The sequence below is a fragment of the Cavia porcellus genome, unplaced genomic scaffold (genome assembly GCF_034190915.1).
Source record: "Cavia porcellus strain 051 isolate PalLab524CR breed Dunkin Hartley unplaced genomic scaffold, mCavPor4.1 scaffold_1, whole genome shotgun sequence".
Lineage (NCBI taxonomy): Eukaryota > Metazoa > Chordata > Mammalia > Rodentia > Caviidae > Cavia > Cavia porcellus.
Window position 1 is genome coordinate 88,379,529 of NW_026947484.1, and position 26,241 is coordinate 88,405,769.

Here is a 26,241-nt window from a genome sequence, read left to right on the forward strand (position 1 = left end):
TGCCTGGTTAAGGGAGGAGTACTTTCATTTTCCTCCTTTGACCTAAAACAGAAGCCCTTTCTGTTTCTCACCTATTCACATCAATAAGGCCAGCAATCAAGGCTATGTTGATCTACTTTCTTAGAACCTCTGTAAATTTTACTGCATGTAAAACTTTTCCATTTTTTCCCCATGTGCCTATTTTCCCAACAGACTTCCAGACAAGTATCTTATACTTACTTTGTGTTCCTACTACCAAGTCAAATGCAATATACTAACTAAATCACTTATTGCTACCTATTAAGTAACTACTTCAGACCTTTTCGGGAAACATTTCACAGAAAGGCAACAGATTACTAAGCATTAGCTTCCTTTACATGCAAATATATTATTTTCTGCCATACATAGAACCCCACTAAAATTATTTAATCACAACACATAAATTTTACCATACCAAACCTCAATTATTTAATCACAGCAATAAATTTTACCATACCAAAGCTCATATATGTATGTAAATGCCCTCCTATACATAATACTATGTTACAAGATAAATAATACTTTCGCCATAAAGGTGAGGGTGATAATGTGTGAAACAATTTATGCCAAATAAAATCCTACTTTAGACTGATTTTCAAAAGCACATACAATTGGAGAAAATATCATTTATATGTAGCATCAAGCAATCCAGAACTCACTGGGAAGTCAACTGTTTCTTCACTTAAAATATAAGATTTCTTTCTGGCAGAGGTGCTGTTAGCATATAGGGGCCATATACAGTCCAATAAGACAACTCAAAATATTTGATGAAATTCAGAGTATGTTGGACATATACAAAATGGAGCTAACCTGCAACTCAACCTGAGAGTCAAGTTTATGTTTATCAGATCTGGGGTGTAATCTTAAGCCAATAACTGACCTCAAGCTCCAGACAGTTACCTTCCAAGCAATTTACTATTCCTTGTCAGCATCTACTTTCCTTTATCTTAATCTCAACCTAGACAGGTCTACCTCTTCTTCATTTGTAAAGCAGAACTCCCCACTCCATCAGGTAAAGGCTGAAGTGCCAACTGGGCCACTGACTCAATGCAAAACTACATTTCAAAGACTCCAATTTGCAGAGATGTACACAGCTTTTACTTTTTCATGATACATCTCCATTTAAAAGGCATTTGAATCCAAACACATCTTTAAAGGTCAACAGAACAATGTCTATGTCAGACTGACCTATCCTAGACCCACCAGTGAGCCTCAAGGGTTCCTGGGTAATTAGTAATGAAACTCCAGAAGACTCTGCTTTAACATAAAAGAATTTTTAGTGGAATTTTTCATGACCTCATCCTACTATCCTTGAGCATACACTGCAGAAGTAATCACCAAATTCTGTGTAGGAGATGGCAAAATGCAGTGCTAACTCCATCTCCTGATCCTGCCACACATAGTTCGGTAGAAATGTATCTGTATGGAACGTTAAGTGTGCTTGTGCAACTTGCAAGATAAAACTCAGTGATTACCATTAATAGCATGCCAACCTACTTACATGCTTGAGTGTCTGGGGAGACATTTGTTGCTGTTGAACAGAAACTTAACTTTTCTTAAAGTTTACTGCTAGACTTGTGTTTAATGTTGCAATATATTTAAAAACAAAGGAAGTGATGTTACTTACATATAATAACTATATTATACACATTCTATGTGACCCAAGACAATTCCTCTTCCCTCAATGGGGTTCAAGCAAACCAAAAAGTTGGACACTCATGGTCTATATGCAAAACCTCTCCCTTTCCAAATCACAATTATCAGCCTTCAGTAATGAAAGGAAAGCGTGTGGTTAAAGGGAACAAAGAAAACTAAAAGGGAAGATGAAAAGGTTTCAGAAAGGAGTCAATGAAGGAACACACATAAGGGATTCAAAAGATACTACCTACTGTAGTAGTATGTTGAGAATAAACTTCATCCATTTTTTTTAACAAAAGAGGTAGGATAAGAAAAGTATGTGGAGAGGAGTTAAGATGCCTTCAAAACTAACTTAACCTAAATGACACAGAAGGCACAGGTGCATTTATTGAGAGCTCGGTATCGTATCAGAAGTTCAAGTCAAATAACTTTGAATCTTTGTTAGGATGTTAAACACAATTGTTTACCTAAATTCTATTAGTAAAGTATATTACACAAACCTAGGAGCTTGGGTCCATATAAAACGTTCACTGTAACACACCTACAATCAATTCAAACCTGTAAAAAACTTCGTCCCCCAGAAGCATCACCTGCTTAGTTCTTATATTTGCTGTTATTTATTGAAAGGTCTACAGAAACACGAGATATTTACAGCGAGGCTGTCCACCAAGGCAGGAGGAGGCGGGGTCTGTTCGCTTTTCCGATTCTTCCTCTGGACTTTAAAAGAATAGGTGGTTTTCCTTCCTAGCTGGTGAAGTCACAGTGCTCTTATCTGATGATACTGAGGAAACACTAGCCATCACCCAACCCCCTCCGCACGAAGGCCCCTTTGCGCGGCTCCCCGGCATAGTAACCCTAGCTGCCCAGCTGGTGGACCTAGATGGTGATATCCCAAAGCCACCAGTGCACTCCGGGGCCCCCGCGCAGCGGCCCCCACTCCCACTCTGGCCGGCCCTTCCTCCACCCCGCAGCCCCAGCTTCAATTTCCATGTGATCCCTGGGAAGAAAAGCACGGCCTTTGTGCCGCTGCAAAGGATTCACACATCACCGCCCCAGATGCTAGCGCAGCTCCCCGAGGCATAAAGCGTCGCCTAAACAGCGCTTCCTTGGGAACATCCGGCACCCTGGGACTGGGACGCGGAACACAAAGGCGCCCCTCGGCGCGGGACGGGTAGGTGATTAACGGGGAGGCCAGCACTCCCGCCCGCGGGGCGCTGGGGCGACAGGGCACGGGTGCCCCAGAAGAGAGGACGGGTCTCCCGGGCCGCGGCGAGACTCAAGGTGGAAACTCCGGGCCGCCCGCACTGCGGGCCCTGCGAGACGGGGCGCAACAGGCTCCGCGCGCCCCGCGGCGGCTCCCCTCCCGCGCAGGCGCGGCCCCCTCCGGGCGAAGAACTTTACACCCTCGGCGCGTGCCGGGCGCGAGGGGCGGCGGGGGAGAGGCGCCGAGGTGCACCTCTGCACCCCATCCTGCGGGACCCGCGAGAACAGCGGCGTGGCGGGGCGGGGGCGCTCGGCCTCTTACCCGGCTCGCGGCGGCCGCCCGGGCGGGGCGCGAGGGGCGGAGGCTGGGAGCCGCGGTCGCCCTCGCTCGCTCTTTTCTCGTCGGAAGTAACGGCCGGCGCGCAGCTTCGGGTGGAACGCGCACAGACACTCACGCGTGACCCAGAAACTTAATCCCGCGCGGCCGGCCCGCGGCCCGCAGCCAGCCTCACGCTCCGCCGCGCCCCCTCCCCCCGCGCGCAGCGCACTTGCGCCGAGCGGGGCTGCGGCGGCGGCGATGGGCCCCTGCGGCGAGAGCCGTGACGCCGGCGACCGCGGGGCGCGCGCGCCCTTGGCCAATCAGGGCGCGCGGCTGCGCCTCCCGGCCTGGGGTTTAAAAGCAGCTCCAGGCCCGCGCTGGGCGTGCGTGATGGGCCGAGAGAAGGAATAGGCGGGTGGTTTAAAGTGACTCCAGATACAGGGCTCATGGTTTTTTAGGACTAGTATGCTCCCTGCTACCTATGAGACATACTTAGGCCAAAAAATTATTGTGTATGTAACATCCAGAGGTACAGTGGAGTCCAGGTGGTGGTTGTTGAGTGTAGCATCCAGTGGGAACTGTTTGCTCCTAGTGCTAGTTTTTCGAACTTTTATTACATGGACTGCTATCTACTGCCTGGCCAGCTTACTGAGGTCTCTTTAATAACGAGAAGCAGGGCGTAGGGGACTAGTCTCGCTTTCTGAGTAACTCAGCACAGAAATACACCTTCTAGATTGACAAACCTATTAAAAGGCAAAAACAGTAAAGACAAAAGTTCAGTTACATGGTATCATTCATTTCTGTTTTGTGCCGTGTAAGATTTTTCTGGTGTCCTCAGTTTGTTAGTCTTACAAATTTTTCCAGGAAAAAAAAAGGTTCTTTTCAATACGTATGTCTAATATTAGAGTAAATAATCAAAGGATAGTGAGAAGTGCCATGTAAAATATTTAAAAGAATCTATTTTAGCAGTCTAAATAAAACTACTATCTTTCTTTGGCAGACTTAAGAAAACTAGATTTGGTTTTCTGCACTTTTCATTGCTCCGTCGGGGCTCTTGCCATGGACGCTGATGGTCTTAGGCCAACCAAACCCAGTGAGTATATTTCTTAAGAATTCATAGCTGTTGATCACTTTTCTTGGAGCCTCCTGTCTCCAACCTTTGCCAATCCACCCAAGCTTTAATTTCATGTAACCAGACCATCTGGGTTTTGCTCCTTCTGTTTAAGATTTCTATGCCTTGATACTTACCTTTAAGAAATGAAAAACTAATATTTTTTGAAAATTTTTCCAAAACATGACCATATAAATACACTAAGTTTCCTGCCAAAGGAAAGAAGGACCCAGATGATATGAAGCTTCCTTAATTTTCAGGTAGATTTGTCTCTGTCATTCTGTGACTCTTATCTCTTTATAATTTATCTCCTCTCCTAATCTTTAAATGCTGAAATTTCTTGAGACATATTATGGTCCCTCTTTCATCTTCAGCTCCACCCTAAATTCATTTTCCTTTCCAGCTTATCTTTTAATGATCTAGGATTCTTAAATTTATATGTTCAGTCAAGACTTCTCCATATATTCTAGTGTATATTGTACTTCCCTATCAGCTTGTTTCAAACCTGGATTACCTAGAATTGAACCATGATATTTCTAATTAAGCCTGATCATCATACAGAGTTTAATGTCTCTGTGAATGTTACCTACATGACCCCTATGAATTAGAATAATCCCATTGGAATACATTTTTATCACTCCTGTACTTGCACATCACAATATTTATCATACTTTGTAATTATACACTACATTTTGTATCTATTTATACATTGTCTCTCTTTGCACTTAAAGTATACACTTCATAAGAGCAGAAGCCTAGTCACCTTTTCATCCTAGCAAAATGCTTCATATCTGGTTGAAACTCAAATGCCATAGTGTTGCAAGCAGCTGAGTTAGTTAGAAATACTATAGGCAGTGAGACAGGACTAGGTCCTCAAAGGAACCAGTGCAGAAGTCCAGACACATTGCAACCGTGGGGACACAGACACCTCCTGCAGTGGGCCAGGCCTCAAGGCAAAGAGCAAATACATCCTAAGTCCTTAGTCATCCTAAGGACTGATATTCTAAATAGTTCCCTATAACCCTGAGGAAGTCAGAAGTTGCCATTCCCCTGGGGAAGAGTCACAGCTCTCTTAAGAATGCCCACTTTCTATGTGACTTGCTTCCCCATTTGTCCCCAATTTAATCAATTTTACCTGAACTACTAATCTTATTGGCTTACTATTGTGTCCCACTTTATGCCTGTCTGCTTTGTGAGTTCCCAGTTTTCCCCACCTTAAACCTGTCTTACCCCATGATTTTACTCTATAAAAGTCCCTGGAAAAGACAGAATCCTTGGCAACCTACTCGGGATCCCTTCTGTCTCTCTCAGACAGAGGCTTTCTTTCTCTCAGTAAATATATTGTACTCTAAACCTCTGTTGTTCCTAAAATTCATTCTTCAATTGTAGAGAACATGAACTTGCAGACATAGTAGGTTGGGAGTTTCATTCTCCTATATCAATAGGATAAGTATGTGATTGCAATAAGGAACAGTTTATCTATATTACTGTGGTGTTCTTGTTGTAGGGTTACTTAATGTCCTTTCTTGCTTTGTTGCTTAGAAATTCCAAACGCTCCTCCTCTTCATATAGTATAACACTTTCATTTTGCATTTTCAAATTTAGTCATCATTAAATCCAAAAGAAATAAATGTCTGAAATGTTTGCTTCTAGGAAGAGTGTAGGAGAAAAACAATTCCTCCTATTAGAAATGAAATGGCATTAGTTATATTGAACCATAGGGAAAGAGCCCATAAAACTGCAATAAAGGCAAGTTTAAGGTGTTTATTTCACTGATTTACTCTAAATAAATGAAATAAGAGAAAAAGATTCTACCTTGGTTCTAAAGGCACATCATTGTAGTTTCTTTCAGCAAAACAAATCTGGCATAATAGTATTTCAGAGGCCAAAACTCTTGCTGATATTAGTTCTCTAAAATGATTGAGCACGTGGAAATGATTCCACTCAAGAAGCTTCTTTTGAAGTTAATACATGTACTATATTATTTTTCACCACCATAACCAATACCTCAGATAATTTATAAAGAGGAAAATTGATTCTGGTTCACAATTTGGCGTTTACAGTCTGTGCTGGCTCTGTTGATTTTGGGCCTGTGGCAAGGGAGAATATCATGGAAGGAAACCATGGCACAACAAGGCCTCTTCTCTGTGGCTGAAAAGCAAAGGAGAGGAAGAGCAAAAGCCAAGGCCCCACTATCTCCTTGAAGACCATGTCCCCAGTGATCTGAAAACCTAAAACAAGGCCCTCACTCTTAAAGATTTTATCACCTCCCATACTGGTGACCATAGGCCTTTGGGGGACCAGCAGCACATTACTTTGGTCTCTTCCACTTGATTTAACCTAGAAAATACAAGATTTTATAGAGTAACAAAGTAACATGGTATTTTGAATTAGTTTAAAAATTTTGGAGTACAGCAGTACTATGCCTTGGTTCATGATTTTCATTCATTCCAGGATTCTGAAAAAGATGACCACCTTCATGTTCATGGGAGAAAGATGGTGATGATCTTGTTCATCACCCAATGCAAAGTTCACAAACAAAAACAAAATTTTGCTAAATGCTTCTGTTTGAAAACGACAATGTTCACAGACAAATGCATTTATGAACCAAAGTATCACCATAATATCTTAAAAGGAAGCAGAGCAGAGCTAAAGCAGAGCTGCTCTGCTCTGTAAATCAGGTTGAAACTCTATATCCATGTGAGTTAATTTCATTCTATTGCACACCACTGAGAATCTGAAAATGAAGGAAATAGGAACGATGTCTACATTCAGTTATATCTCCAATGAGGCAGTCTCTACAGTCATTTTTTTTTTTTTTTAAGTGTGAGTAGTGTTTAGAGCACTTTCTACAGTAAAACTTCTTGGGAACTTCTGAGATGGATTTATAGTACTTTACATTATAATTGCTCCAGTACAAACATAAACTAAGTATATGTTAGTTTACATAGGTGGCCCCTCTCTAAGTCTAAATGTAAGGGCTATGCCATCAACTATAAAACCTTAATGTCTGCTGAAAAAACAGATCCCAGAAATTAAATTTTTGACCCTTAAAAAATCATAAGACCCTTTTAATTGCTTCCAAAGCCCATAGACTTCATTCTGCTTTCTTACTAGTGAATAGCTCAGCTGTAGATAGAGGCTTCTGCACCAATCCAGTGGCAAAACTGAGTATGAACTAAACCCTTTCCCAAGGGCCAAATGATTTTGGGAATTCTAGTTGTGGAATATTAGTTTATTCCCATCTCTTTTAGCCAGCTGTGCCTAATTAATAATGCTTCACTTAAGTGAAAACTAGATGACATGTGTGCATCTCCCTCTGCCTTAGGGTTGGTTATCTAATACATAACATAGTATGTGCAGTTCTAGTTTATTATAATTTGTAGAAAAATTTTCATATTCTGTCCATTGGTTGCTGACTTTATTCAATTGGTCTCCAGTCTCAATTAAAAGAAATGGGTCTAGATCTTTTGTCAGTTTGCTTAATTTAAAAACCCTTAAATGAAAATTTTTTTCTCCATTTTAAACAGACAAGATTGGAAAAGAAGAAGATGATGATGAAGAAGAAGAAGAAGAGAGGAGGATAATGGATACATGTGCATCTGGAGGAAAGCAATTAGGAGGAAGAAATGGCTAAGAATCTCAGGCATGAGAAAAATGTAAAAATTATTTCTCTCTTGAGAACATGTGGAATGAGCTGTCTCTCTTCATATAACAAACTGTTTATAGAGAGAAAAGTCTTTAAAGACAACAATGTATCTGACTGGGTGTCAGTTTTCTCAGGATGACATGAAAGTCAGTAAGAGGCCCTGAATTTCTGATCTTGAAATTATTTGCTTTTAGACCCATAGAAATCTGATGCAGTGAGGCAGTTGTGAAAGAAAACACTGGAACCATGTTAATGTTGGGAAGAAACACTATTTAGAATCTCTGTCTTGGGTTTATGCAAGATAGAATGATATTTGCAGTTTCCCTCTGCAAAATATTTCTTCTTCGCCATGCATACTGCAAGGGTGTAAGTTGTCAGGGTGTCAGTTATCCAAATAAAAGAAAGTCAAGAAAAATATGTGATAAGATTAATGAAAAGAACTTGGCCAAGTTGCATGGTGTCTTTTAGGTAATATACCTTCTTTATGATAGCAAAACAAATAGAGGAGGGGATATAAGTTCTTGAGAATAGCATTGAGTTGATGGATCACATCTTATCTGAAGCCTACTCCATCTCTATTTTCCACTTACGTAAGCCAATAAATTCCCTTTAGTTTCTAAAAAAGTTTATGTTGTTTTCTGCTATTTTTATCTAAAAACATTCCCACATACCGGTGCATAAAACATGCTTAAGTAAATGCAAAGGAATTGAAATCATCCCATGAATATTATCAGATCACAGTGCAATAAAATTAGAAATCAATGGCAAAAGAGACCAAAAAGCTTCATAAATACATGGAAATTGAATAACACCTTCCTGAACAACTAATGGGTCACAGAAGAAATTAAAGAAAAAATTAGGCAGCTTCTATAATTAAACAATAATGCCAATAAAATATATTGGAACTCAGAGAATTCAATGTAAAGCAGTCATGTGAGAGAAATTTATAACAATGAATTTCCACGTCAGAAACAGTGGGTACAAATAAACAACCGAGTGTTAAACATCAAGCTTCTAGAAAAAGGAGAACAAACCAACCTTGAAGCTGGTATGAGGGAGAAAATTATAAACATCAGAGCAAAAATGAATGCAATGGAGACTAAGGAAATAATACAATGAATCAGAGTTGGTTCTTTGAAAGATCAAATGACATTGGCAAACCCTTAGCCAGACTCATTGATACATATATATATATATATATATATATATATATATATATATATATAAAACAAAGCTAAATGAAGATGTAAAAATTCTAAATAACTCAATATCTGTCAATAAAATTGAAGGTATAATTAGAAACCTGCCAACAAAGAAAAGCCGAGGTCCTGGAGGATTCACTGCTGAATTCTACAAAAAATTTAGAGAAGGCCTAACACCACTACCTCTCAAACTTTTAAATGAAGTTGAAAGGGAAACAATACTCCCAAATTCTTTCCTGAAAGGAAGCATTGCCCTGATACCAAATCAAAGAAGGACCCAACTAAGAAAGAGAACTACAGGCCAACTTCTGTAATGAACATAGATGCAAAATCCTCAAGAAGATAACTGACCAACAAAATGCAGCAAATCATCAAGAAGATTATACATCATGACCAAGTAGGATTCATCCCAAGGATGCAGGAATGATTCAAACTATGCAAATCAACAAATGCAATACACCACATTAACAGAACCAAGAACAAAAGCCATATGATCATCTCAATAGATGCAGAAAAAGAATTTGACAAAGTCTAACATCCATTCATTAACTAAAAGCATTCAGACTGTTGAAATATATATAATAGGTCATTCATAATAAGCTAGACAGGCACTTGGAAGTTTCGAGAAATACACTGATATTACCCTGGGTAGTGGTAGCTTATTGAAGATAAGCACTTCCACCAGTGGATAACCAAGTATGAACAACAAATGTGATACATCTCTGATCTCAGCACAAACATTCCCAGAAACCTGGGAGACTGTTTCAAAGGATGTGTGTCTAGACTCTTTAAGTTTTCTTGTAATCTATGCAATTATATCATTATTACAATTCAACATACTTCTGTTCCTATGTATCTTTCTTTCTGCTTCTAACAAGATTTCTTTAATTTAGCACCCGGAAAGTCTCATTCATATTTAATGATGATGATGAACAGAGCCGTTTGAGGATATGTGTGCCTGAACAGGCTTGCTGACTCCTGTCCTTCCCTTTTAAGATAGTAACAGGAAGCCCTATTTATAGAATAAAAATGTCTTTGCTCTGGAGATATAAAATGTCCTTGGAAGAGTTGTCCTTAGACATTTTCTGTGCTTGTGTGTGTTGCTATATGGGCCTATTTGTGATGCTGATATTGATAGTAGTGTTGGTTGGTCCATCCCCTGAATTGGTCCTGACATTTTATTTCTGCTCTCCATTGTACCTGGTATTTCGAAGTTCCCTGCTGCTCTGCAGCCTGAATGGATTGATTGACTCTCTCCTCAATTGCAGTACTCTAACCCTAGAGCAGCATTTCTCAAACCTATCAGAGATGAGTCAGTTTACTTTTGCTTTTCTTTTTAGTTTCTAACAGCTCACTAACACACAAAAAAAGAATTACCAGAAAAAGGTCGATATTCTTGGATGCTATATCAATGTTAAGTGACATGATGACTTATAACAGTTTAATTTTCATTTCTTTGTGGACCATACTGTAGACCACACTGCAATCAATACTCTGGCTATTGTCTGTCAACCAGAGATGTATCCATTACTTGAGAGCATCTTAGAAATGCACAATCTTAAAAAAAGAAAGAAAAATGAAATGCACATCTCAGACATTTTGCCAGATCTAACAAATCAAAATCTTCCCAGATGATTTAACTGCACTTGAAAGTTTTTAGGGAGTTTCTACTCTTTCACTTGTTTTTGTCTTCCAGGAATGTGTTGCTATCTCTATCTAAACAGATTTTATTTCACTTTTTCAGATAGCTGGAATTCTCCTTATTCAGGTCAATGATCAAATGTTACCTCTGTGGAGAAGACTGCCCTGGCTCTCAAATGAAAGCAATAACTGCTTAACATTGCTTTATATTATCTTTGCAGGATTTACCTCCCTGCAACCAGATGCAAGCTCGAGGAAAGCAGAAATTTTGTATGTCTTATTTCTTGGCCTTTACCACTGCTAGCACAGTACCTGATTGAGAGGTAGTCCTGGTTTATCAAATAAAAAAAGATGTCGGCTTATGTAAGTAAAATTAGCCAGGCATAAAATGAAGTAAGAGCCCAGGACCCCAGTACTGATTCTTTCAGTTCTACCCGTCTCCTTGGGCCTGCTTCATGTTCAGGCTGGTAACTAAATAGCCCCAAAAGGCATAGATCTCAAATTTATGCAAAATATTGTCAGAGACCTCTCCCTTTAAACAGTAGGTAAAATTCTCTCTGAAACATCTCATGATATTTTCAGCTTTTTAAAGATGTACTGAATCATAGGCCCATTCTAAAAATATATGAACATGTAGTTATATACAATATACAGATATGAAGTGTACAGTTCACTATATTTTGGCAATTATATATCCCATGTAGATAGCAACCCAAACAAGATATTTAAAGTTTCCTTGTATACTTCCCAGGTAGCCCAGGCCCTAGCCAGGCTTTACTAAGGTGACAAAATGAACAACTACTAGAGCTATTCATATCTTTAAGATATCCATGTTTTAATCATTGTGGATTTTTTATATTGGTTTTCATTTTTTTAGAAATATTGCATTAAAATGTGATTTGAAAGTATTGATTCCAGAGGATTTTGTGTCCAAGATAAGTACTTCAGTCAACTCACTTGCCTTTCATATATTGCAACCTGTCGTTTTTGAGTCTCTGCCTTTCTCTATGTCTCATTCCTTCAAATGATATTTGCATGTACTGTTTCCCTGCAGTTTCTCCCGGATAGGCAAACACAGAAGCATGTAAGCCGAAGCCTGTCATAGCAGATACCCAGAAAAAAGCAGGTCAGGTGTGTCACTTCTGCCATATTTCATTCATGGAAGCATTCACAAAGGTTTGCTGGGCACCAGCAAAGGAAGCATATGCTCTATCTCTTGATGAAAGAAATATCAAATTTGAAGATGTATTTTAAAATTACCATGGGGGTACTAGTACTAGGCCTTAGTTTAAAGTACTAAAAATTCATATTTAAACTAAAAAAATTCATCACATTTATTTTAAAGCATCTTTTTTCTCAGGTATAGTTGGATATTGGTTTTATTTACTCTGACCTCTAAATTTACTCACAGTTTGGGCCTGCCAAATATAAAGTAAGGAGCTAGAAATGAAATGAAAGAAGCAAAAATTGTTCCTTACTTGGCTTGATGTTGAGAACTGCCGTCAACCAGATATACAAAGGCTTGCCTTGTTCTCTGATGGAATGATTTAGTGAGTTATCTGGAGTCCTCCTCCACTCTGGCTCCTTGAACCTCTGCCTAGTATGAGAATGATGCATGGTCCTGCTAATCTCCTGTAACTCCCCTTCAACTCCTGCGTTCCTGTACACCCCCATGGATTCCTCCTACTGGGGTCAATGTTACAGGCAGGAGCTCTTTGTGAAGTCCTTTCAAAATAGCAAGAGTTTAGACATATGTAATATCTTAAGTGACCTACACAGCACCATAGAGAATCTCAGCAAGTCAGACGCACCCAAATCTGCATATTTGCTTTGGACTTTTTCTCACAGGCAGTTCTAGGCAGGTTCTTTTGCCTCTGGCAGACTCAAGCAGTGATCTCTGCTCCCCAAATTCCAGAGGACCCAGATTAAATTTTTCCAAAAATTTTTCCGCATGTTCTGTTTCAATAGCTGTATGCAAGGCCTACCAGGATTTTACAGCTCTGCTTTATTCCTCACTCTTTACCAGAGCATCTAAACTCTGTGAAAGTGTCTTTCAGAGCTCTCTTCACTAGCCTAGGGACATGTTAAAGCAGTTAAGATCCCATTATTAGAGTGGAAAAGAATCCATACTCTATCAAGTGCATAATTTTCTTCAAAGAAAGCTTTACTCTAAAAACCTTGTATTGAATTCCTACTGTTTTTTCAAGTAGCTTGAAAGAAAATGATGTATAGAGGGGAAAGGATTAATATGTTTTGGCATAGTACTGGGGATGTGTTATGCCCTCTATCAGTATATATGAATTAAATTTTCCTTGGGTTTGCAGATTTGAGACTTCATCAAAGGTTCAAGGTAATAAAAATATCCCACTTGATGTAAGCAGTGCTTCTGCTATCCTACATGAGGCTTACATATTATCATGCCTACTACTGGATCATGTCCTGTCCCCTTTTTTACATCATATCACATTGTTTCAACTGTTATAACTTTTGGATGCTCGTTAATAGATAATACCCCAGACTACTATTTTTTCCTCAACATTCTTATAGCATTTCTCATATGATAGAAAAATGCTTCCTATTTCTGCCATAAATCAAGATTATCAGACAATAAAAAAGATAATCCAAATGGAATTTTTAGTTGCTTTTTTTATTATTTTGTAAGTAAGACCATTTGAAGATTTTATGGAGTCTATATTTTAGAAGCAAATATATGAAACATTAACTTAATGGATTTTAGGTATATTTTTTTTCCTGAAGTCCTTTTTAAAAATACTTTCAGGTACAAGTCAAGTTAATTTAAGTGAGTTATAAAATCATTTCATTTATAGCTTTAAAACATTGGTTACCTTGAGGAAGCTGAAAACTGACCAAAAAAAGACTAGTAAAAAGAATAGAGAAATTAAATACTTTGAAATTGTATGCTGTATTTACATTATTGTCCATGTCTTTTGCAACTATATCCCACCATTAGTTCTTTGTTTGTTCTTCTTCTTCCAGTTGTGATCTATGAAACTGAACAGAAATAAAGCTAAAATATTGATAGATAAGAGACAGATTGAAAATGAATGATAACTGTAGTCTCTGAAAAGCCTTATCATTGTTGCAAGATGATACATTCCATGAACATAGGGATTACATTTCCTAAAAAAATACCAAAGAGTTTAATTTAGTGTATTACTAATAATTTTAGTTCAATGATGTTGTTGCAAAGTTGAAACGGCCAACGTGAAATTTTGACAGCACTAATGAAAAAACCAGTAGCATCAATTCAAGGGAGTCTATGAGTTTCCACATTAAAGAATTTTGCTATTTTTCAATAGTCTTGGAATTTTAACTGTTTATTTTCATAATACTTGCAGATAGACTTTATAAAACATTTCAGTTATTGAAAATAATTTGTTCTAGTTTATTCAACAAATATAAAATTGTTTATATCTAATATCAATTAAAATTTAAAATTTTTCTTTTTCCTTTGTTGGAATTAGGTAACATGTACCATGAATGACAAAATGTAAAGACTTGCCTTATATGAATAATGTTAATATCTGAAGAAAATAATCTTTATAATGAGAGCAATTTAGCATGTGTGATAAATGTGTAAAGTTAATATGTAGTCTGATGATTATGTATAGCTCTGACGTGTCAGATCAGCAGCAGGAGTGGAACTAGGTTCTCATAGGAACTCAAACCCTACTGCACATACAAGCCGTTTAGGTTGTGTGCTTGCTACTTCTGAGAATCTTAACGCCTGATGATCTGAGGTGGAACTGAGGTGACGACACTAGCACAGGAAAGTAACTGCAAATACAAATGAACATTAGCAGAAAGGGCTATAATAAATCAATTGCTCATATTAAAGCCCTCTCAGTGGCAACAAGTGACAATGAAGTTGCATTTGATGACAGAATTTATAGTGGTGAGTTGATGTACAACTGCATCTCATGTCCAGCCTTAAGCCAGAATTGTATGTTTATTTTAGTCTCTGTCTGCCCACTATTTTATTTACCTCATCCATCTGTGTCTCTTTCCTAAACTGCACCCTTATTGTAGTCACTGTTTTGGTAAGAACATAAACTATCCCTAACCAAAACAAGTAAAAAGCAAATGTCATTAGAGAGTTTCTTTCAGAAGAAGGAAAGACTCAATGATGAGATAGTAGAAGACTATAAGACTGCCAATAAAAAAAAGACAATACCAAGAGTCTTAGTTAAATTACAGGTTTGTTATAACAAATGATTCACATTACCCAATCCCATTTCAGGTACCCTGTGGCAACCAGCTATAAAATGAAGCTTTGAAAACTCAACTATTTCACCACATGGAGACTAGCTACCTTGCATTAAAAGACATGCTTTTGAAATTTTTCAGAAGAAAATATGAACACAAAAACCAGAAGCAGTTATTGTAGGCTACCCCTTCATTAAATGTGTCTACACTGAGCATCACACACAGTGAGTAACTGCACTGTTAGAGCTAAGAAACCACTTAATATTGCTGACAAGTTGATCCTGCAAGCTTCAAAAGACATTTGTTAAGTTTTAGGAGAGGACACAGTTTTAAAATGTGGTGCATTTTTTGAGGTAACACTATAACTAGAATAATTGATGAAATAACAGAAATTATTATGGCTCAATTGTTAGGATTAGAGTCACCAAGGTACACTGACAACAAGCCAACAATGCTCGTTTATATGAGATATAATTTCGGGAGGATATGTACAAGGATATGTTACGAGCACATTTTATTGCAACTAACACCACAGCTGCAGAACTATTCAAGTCTTTCAGGAAAACTAAATTGATCATTGTGTGTCCTTGATGAATGCATGGCTACCTAGTTTCAGTACTCAAATCAAAGAATTTGCTTGTGAATGTGTGTCTATGTACTGTGTTATTCATGGAGAAATTTTAGGTAGTCCAAAATTGTCACCTGACCTTAATATTTTAAAGAATGTGATTAAAGTTATGAACTATATTAAAGCATGTGCCCTTAACTCTCTTCTGTTCACACAGCTTTGTCAGCAGATACACTGCATATATATCTTCCCTTATACACAGGACCAAAATAGTTTTCTAAATGTAGATCACTGGCTACAATTTTTGTGTTAGAGAGCTGCTATAGAAATTTGTTAAAAAAAAAAAAAAACACACACACACACACACACCTGGAACCACAATTCACAGAATGGGTTGCAAAACTTGTTTACTCATGTGGTATCCTTGACTTGCTCAAAATTGGCAATCTATCATTACAGAGGAGGACTGTGTTCAAGGTGGCAAATAAAGTGACAGCATTCAAAGCCAAAGTGGAATTATGAAGGTGACAAGGGAAAATTAGGATTTTAGAGATGGTTTAATCATTAGTAAAATTTTGAATGAGATTTAATCAGACTTTTCTTTCTCATATCCCAACTTTTAAAAGAGTTGGAGCATTACTTTCCAGCCACAAAACACCTCCAAACTGGGAAAAAATGAATATGCCATTCATTTGTGAATAAATCAGGTGAACTGACTTGGTTCATGCTTAAAGAGGTTAAGTTTCTGAGATTGCAAATGATGTCCTTGAAAGCACACGTGAGGCAACATCACATCTCCAGATATTCTAGATTATTATTAAAGTGAAATTGCCTAAAATTGCCACAAAAGCACTATAAAACCTGCTTCCACTTCCAAGACCCTATCTTTGTGAAGGATTTTCTGCAGTGACAACAGCAAAAATGAGATTATGGAGGACACTGGATAGGAGAACACACTTCAGGTGTTACTCTCTCCCGTCATCCCAGACAGGATCATCTCGTTGCAGGAAAACAAGCTCAAGGCTCCCACTGATTTGGCATTATGATGAGTTCTCTAATTATTTCATTGCATATTTCAATGTAATAATAATAGAACTAGAATACACAATAAATTTAATTTTCTCATATCATTCCCAAACCGTCCCCCATCCTGGTCTGTGGGGAAAAAAAATGTTTTATCATTAAACTGGTCCCCAGTGCCAAATTAAGGGGCAACTGACCTATTTTGTTGTTTCACTTTTTTAAAATAATTAATACCATTGGATATTGCAGGGAAAATGGGGGGGGGGATGAATGCTTTCTATACATTCTTTAACAAATGATAATTGAGTAGCTGATATGACTCAGGCACTGCATTCATCACAGAAACAAAATTAACTTCCAAATTTCTGCTCCTCAAGGTACTCATATACCAAGAAGGAGGCTGATATGAATGAGTGATAGCAACATGGAAGAGAAAACTAGTAAAACTCTGTAACTCCTTCAACTTGATTTACATTTCACTGAGTTTTCCAAATATATATATATATATATATATATATATATATATATATATATTTTAAATTTTATTTAAGGAGAAAAGAATTAAAAAAAAGCAGGGAAAGGGTACAAGTTATACAGATTTACAGAAAAAAAATGAACAGTAGGAAATCACTAGTTAATGGATTACATATTGTCATCTTAGAAATAATTGTTCAAGTCACAAAATTAAAGCTTGTAAAGTGGACATTCCATCAATGATACTGCAAACAGTTCTGTTCATTGATCCAATAAAACTATGTGATATCATTTTCTATCTTATACACTTAAATATACATGCAGTTATATAGTTTGGAGCACTTTCTTTTCCTCTCTTTTGTACCATGACTATTACACATTTTGGGTTTCATTGTTCCCACGGTTCTTATTACTTTTTTGGAAGAGAGTAAAACCAAATGTGACATAACAGAACAGAATCGGTCAAGTCAAAAGGGTGGACATAATAGATAATGTAAAAACATAATACAAGGTGATCAACAATGGTTACCATAATGCCTCCCGCTATCTCTAATAGAATTGCCTATATCGTTAGTTATAATACAATTGAACAAAACAGTAAAGAATAAGACAAAACCAAAACATTGGAGACATTGTAGGTCTTCAAAAGTAGATAAAAGTCAACAAGAATGGGCGTCATAATGAATCTCATTATCTTCACAGCTGATGCCTAAACTTTCGAACCTGATACTATCCAGCAAAACAGAATAGGGGAACATCAGTTAAAAACCAGATGGTGAGAGTAATACAGGGCTTTAAATCAAGGTAATGAAAAGTCAAAGTGGGTTACTATAATATATCCTGCTATTTTTTTCCTTTAATTAAAAGGATAAAGATAAAAAAGTAAATAATGGAGTGGAGATTGAGATAAAAGAGGGCATAACAACAAAACAGCGCAGATCAAAACATAACCATTTAAGCAGAATAGTGTTTCACCACCAGATAATCCTAACCTAAAAGTAGTTACCATATTGTCTGTTTCTTTGAAATCCTTGAGTACAACTTCGTATACTGTAGCATTAAGTATATCAAAACAATGTATATATCTTGCATGTAGTATTTTTCTTCCAGGTCCAACATTTCTGTAGAGTGGCAGGAGAAACTAGTATTCCAATAACCCTATATACCAAAATTGCACATCCCTGGTTCTAGGGATTTTTTTCCAAGTAACTTCTGTACTAGACTGCCTGATGTGACCTAACTCAGATCTAATAAATAGTCTCAGGCAGTTCTTCCTGAATTTTCTCTTTTCTTGGCTTACAAAAGATTCTTCTCTAATAATTTCTTCCTGCAGAGTTTTTTTTAGAAAGCAAAATATATTTAAATGTTCTATTATTCTCCACTTTTAGTCAGATGTCTTTAAAGCCTTCAAAGAAAGAAAACTCATTTCTGCATCAAAATAGCTGTATGTTGCAACCTTGGGATTTTTACTCATAGCTACTTTATACATTTAAATTTAAACATTTATCATCACAGAAACTCATTAAGAAATGTGAAGTTTATTGAGAAATAACTTGGGAACATTTGGATGAGAGGGATACTGAGAGTTGGGATTTGGCGAAGGAAGGCATTGAGTGTTGTAGTGTGTGGTAAAGCCTTCCATGGTTCCCACGGGCTGCTCTGGAATCAAGAAAGCCCTTCGGGTTGTCCCATCTTGAAGAAAAGGGTCTGGCCTTATACAAGTCTAGGGGAATTACCTAGTATATTAAGTTTTTTTTTTTTTGTCTTTTTCGTTTTTTATCAGTACCAGGAATTGAACTCACGACTGCCTGCTTGCAAGGCAGGCGCTAATGCCGCTGAGCTAAATCCCCAGCCCTAGTATATTAAATTTAATCCCCAAATGTTTTCAACTTCATCATTATTACTTTATCATTATGAACTTCATTTAAACAAAACGCTTTTTTAGATATTTTCTTAATACCACATCTGGTTTTCAAAAGTTTTTATTTACATTAAAATGTGAACATTTTGAGTGAGTTTTGCCTGCTTATCCTTTAGTTTGGTTAAATTAAGTGGTCTCAGCTACAACAAGATCAAAGTCCAGTTGCTTCATTAGGAGGAGGACACAAAGGAATGACTGACTCAAATCTAGGAGACCATGTATAAAGGTCAAGGGCAAAGGCAGAAGCAGCAAGACACACAGGAACAGTACTTGAGCATCAGAATCAGGACAGGAACTAGAGTTGGGAAGAAGTTAGAACAGAGGAAGAATCAGTCACACACACCCACACACACACAGGAATTGCTACAAATCACACTAGATTACCACAGTTTTCTCTTTTATCCATTTACCTTGGCAATGAACTTGTTAGCATGGCTTAAAGTATACAAATCAGGAATATTTTCATGTTCATGGTTATTTTAAGTGAAAAGTTATAGGAAAAAACCCTCAATATTTATTTATGCAAGAGGCTATGATGTACGGTGTAAGAAATCAGGTGCTAGATTTGAAATTTCTTGGTTTGAACTTTGGAGCCAGCACTAATCTTCTGGGCAAATCATTTAATTTACTGGAACCTGTTTCCTAATCTGTAAAATGGGAATGAGAATATTATTTCACAGGATTATAGAGTCAGAAAATTAAGCCTTGTAAACTAGTATGTAATTAGTGCCACCCAGTAGCTAGATATGATATTACTGATGGTGATAACGATAATTATAATGATGGTGATGACAGTGATGAGGAGTATAAAAGGGATTTGAATGATGTCCCTGCTTCCATTTACCTTATTGTCATGTAACTGCCAATCATTTCCGTTTGAAGGTTCTCATAAACAAAACACTTTCATTACAGTGAATTCACCTCTTTTCTTATAAGGATAACTTGGAAACATCTAAGAGAGCTTTAGTATATAGAGCTTCATGAGATCAAGTTCATGAAACAAGATCCCAAAGTAAGAGTTAAGGCTGGAATTCAAACCAGCCAGTCTTACCTCAGAGCAGAGCAGAGTAGAGTTTCTAAATCCTTATAATGAATCAGGATTCCATAAAAGTTCTTTAAATATATAGATTTCCAACCTTAGGCACCCATATTAGTGCTTTCAGGCCTAGGGCAAAGCTCCTCAAGACTGCATGTGCTCTGAATCAGATTTAATGCAGGACACAGAAATTTACAATTGGTGTGCAGTGGCTGCGCACAGAGTCATATGTAGAAGAGTGAAAAAGATCTGTCTATGTACCACAAATCTGAAGGATCCAGCCAAAGACCTGGAGCCCATGGCAATAACCTGTAGGAGTCTGCATCAGGAGGCTGAAGAATCTGTGATGGAAGACTGAGGGATCCGTGCCAGGAGATCAGAGGCTTAGCATCTGAAGCTAAAGAGTCTGTGCCAGCATGTGGAAAGGCTGGTGCTGGAAGCTGAAGAATCTAAGCAGAAAAACCAAGAGTTGACACCCAAGGCAGAGGCAAAGGCAAAAGCAAAGACTGGAGCTCTTTGGAACAGAACAGTAGCCATCCTTGGTGACAGCGAGGACCGGAGCTCCTCTGAAGAGGACAGAGAAAGCTCTTCCAAGGAAAATTAGCTGAAACCCTTTTCTCCAGTTATCCTCTTATCCTGTTCTGATCATTACTCTCCTTAAAATATCTTCCACTGAAGGAACCCAGACAAAACAAAAATGACAGGAGAGACATAGATAATTTTAATTTGTGACATGAAAAAAATATGTAACCCTATTTCCATCACATTTAGGTAGAGACTGCTACACTCTGGTCAACCTGGTTTTAGAAATCAACAACTGTAGCAATAACGTAAGAACCATTGGTATGTAAAAATTGGATTGCAGAAGCCTGCGGTAAATTGGTTACTACAGTCCATATATATGGAAAGGTTGTAGTTGTGTTTCTGTTTTTGTTTGCCCAGGCTGCAAAAAAAGAAAAGTATAATAAGTATCTTTGTACCTAACATCCTGACTTATCAACAGTTTGTACCTTGCTGCATCCACTCTGCCCCCTTTAAACAAGAAACAGATCTTTTCCCTTTGCCAAATCATCCTCAAGAAACTACAAACATCATGAAATTATACACTTAAACACATCTATTCCTAATGAGAATTACATCATAATTACCATACCTAAAATAATCAGCATTAACCAACATTAACCAACAGCCACATCCAAAATACAATATACACTCCTGTTTCATAAATTTATTAAAACTGTCATTCACAGCTACTTTTTGAAGTGTCAGCAACCAAACAGGGTTGCATTCAGTTGTTTTATCTTTTTAGTCCCTCCATATCATCCTCACCAATCCTGCTTCAGACTCTTGTTTTAAGAAACTGAATCCTTTGAGAAATCCAGACCAAATATCTGCAGAACATCCCATATTTTGAATTTTCCAGATTTTGTCTTTATGATTAGATTGAAGTCAACATCTTTGCAAGATTGTTTCAAAGTGCTCTATGTGAAGAAGTGTAGATAGAATTGTCTTCCAAGCCACAGCAAAGCAATACCATTTTATAATAGGCTACCATTTAACTGTCCTGTAGGATCCCACTGGGAGCTGGGGCAGTATGCTGGACTGCAACAAAACGGAGCTATTTCTTAGTGTAACTTGATGCTATTTGCTGACACCTGTGAAAATCCTGTTAAAGATAGGGATAGAGTGCAGATACATACATGATTCTTCCCATGGATTCTAGTTCTTGCTTTTGCTTTTTCCTGTGTAACAAGAGCCCCATTTAAACAAGGGCTTGGTAAGGAGAAGTGAGAGGTGAATTCAGGTGTACCGATGCCCTTACAGCACCCTGTGCCTTGTAAGAAATCCTAAATTTACTCACCATGCTAGAATTTCCCCCATCATTCTTTTGGCCTATTGGCATCTTCCCAATTCAGGGGCAGACATGCCTATTACATTTCCTGTGGAAGCACAGAATAGGAGATAATACCATCAGGGTATCCAACCATTGGCAGTGACAATCTCGACACTGAATATCTCCAAGTAAGTGTCTACTTTGCTCTAGGTTAATAACAAATTATAAGTTTATAAATGTGAGCATCCACTTCCCCAAAACTTTAATCCGTTAGTTTAAAAATCTTTGGGTGAATCAATAATTAATGCAGAGGTAAAGAGCAAAATCAAAAGCCTAAGGCTCCCGTGTCTACAAGTGTCTGTCTCCTGCCCCAAGTGCAAAAGAAAACGTTCCATGCTTGACTGGTAACTGCAAAATGTTCCTGTGAACTTCTGCCCTATACCTAAAACTTCTCTTAACTGTATTATGTAACAGTTTCTGTGCCTGCTGTGTTCAGATCCTCTTCTCTTCCAAACCTCAGAGAATATCAGTGCCTGCTAAAGTTTGCCTCTGTAAAATGCTTTGCAAAATTACACTTAGCTCCCTCTTTTGCCTTACTCAATTAAAACAAAGACATAAAACAGTCCTACGCCATTACTTGGGGCCCAGAGTTTGGAGAATTTATGTGCTCTGGGTCAGAGCCAGCTTAATAAGGAGCATGGTTTTCTCTACCTCTTCGAGTGCCTACTTAGTTTCTCATACCATTAGAGACTTACAATGAATGCATGATTTCCACAACAGAAGTACATAATTAGAAATTGTGATGTTTTTAATTCTATCATGTGTTGTATTTTCTCCCTTCTTCTGTAAAGATTAGTCTTACTTTCTCATTGCTAAAACACAATACCTGCCACCCATAACTCTAAGGTGAAGCTTTTATTTTGGCTAACAAATTGTAGAGATTTCAGTCATAGTAGGATGGCTCCAAGGATAGTAACATGGCAGAAGAAAAATACCTCATAACATGGCAGTGAGAAGCAAATAACAATTAGTGGAGGAGAGAGAAAAATATTCTCTCAGCTGATGTCTCCAGTAACTGCCTCCTCAGATCTTCCAACACATTGTCAATCCACTAATCTATGGATGATTATCAAGCCAAATAATCCAATCACCTTCCTGAAGTCCTACCTATGAGATTTGGGGAGGTTCTAATTATAAACCATAACACTCTTCTCCTGGCCCCCAAAAGACTCTTGCATATCTCCTTATACAAAGTAAAATTAGTCTATCTCTAAAAGCTGCCAACGTTCTAAAAGTCACAGCATTACTGAAAAGTTCAAGTCCAAATTCTCCTCTGAGATTTAAGATACACTTAACTGAATCCCTGTTAAAAAAAGAAAATTAGAGACTGCTGATACATGAATTGGGCACTAAGCATTTCCAGTCCTAAAAGGAAAAATAGAAGATCAAAAGGAGTGGAACTAAAGGAAGACAGAAACTCTGCTGGGAAAACATTAAATTCTGTACTTCCATATCACATACATAAGCAAAGTATGATGAGATGTAGACTCTGGAGGATTTAGGCAACCTTGTCTCTATGGCATTACCTGTGGTTGCAGCCTTAATGGCTTCTCTCTTGGACTGGTTTTGCTCACTACTTGTGGCTTTCCACAGATGATCCATGATTCTGACTTTCCTGACATCCATGGATTGGAAAACACACCATGACACTTTTCATTCTCACAGCTTCATGTACTACCCTCTCAGGGAGACACTTGCCTACCCTCCAAGGCCTTCTTCTGAAATCTGGGTAGAAGCCTCCATGAACCAACAACTCTAACATTTTGCATCTCCATAAAACCAGCATCACACGGATGACACCAAGATCAAGGACCAGCTAACACAGTAGCCTAGTCCTTTTGCACATTATTGGTGTTTACAACAGCTTCCAAGTGCCTTGAAGGCTAAGCGTGGTGAACAGAGGCCTGAGAAATGAATTCCCTAGGAAACCGTTCTTCAACAGCATGCCCTGGTATCTCTTCTCAAATGTGAAATGTGAAAGTCTTTCACATTTGCAATTTTGAGTTAAGGATGGACACTGAATGGCTTCTCTCATGTCATTAAAACCAGTTTTCCTATTGTCCTGGATGACATGAGCAAAATGCAGACTAATTTTTTTTTTTTTTTTTTTTTTTTTTTTTTTTTTGCCAAAGCATAACATATGTGGCCTGGAGTCCAACTGCCAATGGAATGTTTGTTCCCAATTGAAACCTCCTGATCCTGGTCTTTACCAGCAATATTTTTTTCACTGTTCTGGTTTTCTGAACTCTGACCAGAATCTCCCGTCAGGCTCAGCTTATAGCATTCTAGGGCTGATTTTAAAGCTGGCTTTTCCAAACTCTTACAGATAAGTTCCAAAGTCTTTCAAACCACATGGTCAGGTAATGTCATAGCAATGACCTCATTTATCTGGTACCAAATATGTCTTAGTTATTTTCTTGTTACCAAGACACAATACCTAACATGCACAAACTAAAGAAAGAAAAATTTATTTTTGCTTACAGTTTGGAGATGTTTCAATCCATTTTTGGCTTGCTCCAAGGCAGGATGCCTGGCAAGTGTGGCATGGCAAAAGAGCAAAAACTCATAGCATAGCGATGAGAAGCAGAGATTAATAAAGGGAGGAGGGAGAGAGATACACCCTTGAGATCACACCCCTAGCGACTCATCTCCTCCAAACAGATGTCACCTCCCATGATCATATTTAGCAACAAACATACTGATGGACTAATTCACTGATAAGTGTCACATTTCCATGATCCAGTCACCTCCCAAATATCTCACCTGTACTGGCATGAGGGTTTGTATGGATATGTAGATATTTATTAAAGAGTTTTTCTTACTGCCTCTCCTTTATAGAAAATATGAAAATATGCACAAAGTAGACAATAACCCATCATTACCATGATGATGGCCAGTGTCATGAAGATTGTACCTCACTATTCTCTTGTTCAGTGGTGACTCTGTAATGTAGGTAAGGCAAGGGATGGGGACTGGGATTTTTGATCTCTAGTTTTCAAGGCTGACTATTTTCTGAATCTTATTTACAGGAAAACACAATATTATGTATTATATTATATATCCTTACGTATTATATTATCACTGCATATTATAATATATTCTATAATTACTTATAATAAAATACATGATATGTTATACAGATCAATATAACAATATATGATAATATACAATATAATATATTGCAAGATATATATTAATGCATTATTATATAGTGTATAATTTATTGTATGTTGAATTTACTTTTATATAATTATTAATATACACTGTAAATATATAATTTATAATTAAATGCTATAATCCATAAATCACTATTGTTTTGCTGTTAAGTTGTTCCAAAAAGTTCTATTTTCTTTTATGAGGGAGTGATATTTAGAAAAGAACCTTATATTAGGGATACCGTGTTTCTTAACATTGTTTATTTGGAACAATTACTGTTTACCTGCTGCTTTATTGTGGAAATTGGCAGCAACTTCAGCCTGCAAGGGTTGTATAGAAAAGTTGACAAAAGTCAGCGAGAGTGACCCATTCTCCCTCAAGCATTCATATCTAATCCATTTTCTTCCCAAAGCCTCTAGACTGGTAGATTGCACTATAGCAAAATTGTTCACGTCAACATTACTTCTCCCTAAATAGTTAAATGTTGAATCTTGAGCAAGTTTTTGCTTACTAAAGGATAGCAAAGCCCAATGAGGGATGAGAGTTTCTGGTGCCTGGGACTCTTTGTCGTATGGTTCATGCTATATCCTTTTTAAAAATTTGTTGACTGTTAAGCATGGTCTTTATCTTTTTTATATCACGAAACATATCAGTTAGTTGATATCTCTAGCAAACACATGCTCACATGACAAAGTAATTAGACAAATGAGAAAGATGGCTGTTAAATAAATCAACACTGCTGTCTGAATACTTTTAAGAAAATAAAGGAAATGTTTTATATATTAACAGGAAAAACAATTAGAAAACTTTGATGTGTCAATATTTAATGTAAAATATACACTGAAATGAACAGAATAGGTAGAATAAATTTTATAATAGGTATATTTCAAGAAAAAACTAGAGTTGGAATGTCACATTGAGAAACTCTCCAAGAAACTAGAAGGTAAAAAAAAAAAAAAAAAAAAAAAAACCAGAAGCTGAGAGATCAAAGATCAATAAAGTAGTAAGGTATGTGAAGGACAGAGGTAGAAGTACCAATATCTTTGTAGATTTAGATAGTTAACACAAGAAAGGAGATTCAGGGATGGCAAACTGGCGGGGGATGTGGGTACAATCTGTTCATTACAAGATCTTATAACGCATGCCCAGAATAGTTCCTAA

At 37.5% G+C, this 26,241-nt stretch overlaps 1 protein-coding gene and 1 long non-coding RNA gene across 12 annotated transcripts in view; one reads left to right on the forward strand and one right to left on the reverse strand.

Annotated features, from left to right (window-relative positions):
• Mpdz (multiple PDZ domain crumbs cell polarity complex component) overlaps positions 1 to 3,455 on the reverse strand; it is a 175,064-nt gene extending 171,609 nt beyond the window's left edge. For 6 of the 11 annotated variants that reach the window (XM_063251208.1, XM_063251212.1, XM_063251204.1 and 3 more), the window contains exon 1: positions 3,182 to 3,454. The gene's annotated coding sequence lies outside the window, so the exon portion shown is untranslated. Of the gene's footprint in view, positions 1 to 3,181 lie in introns of all 11 variants that reach the window. The other 5 variants (XM_063251229.1, XM_063251222.1, XM_063251227.1 and 2 more) reach the window with 2 other exon arrangements.
• On the forward strand, positions 2,397 to 15,760 carry LOC106028145 (uncharacterized). The gene is made up of 4 exons (XR_001201754.3): positions 2,397 to 2,827; positions 4,179 to 4,271; positions 7,820 to 11,912; positions 15,043 to 15,760. It is a non-coding gene; the product is annotated as an uncharacterized LOC106028145 (long non-coding RNA).
• Positions 15,761 to 26,241: the final 10,481 nt, after the last annotated feature.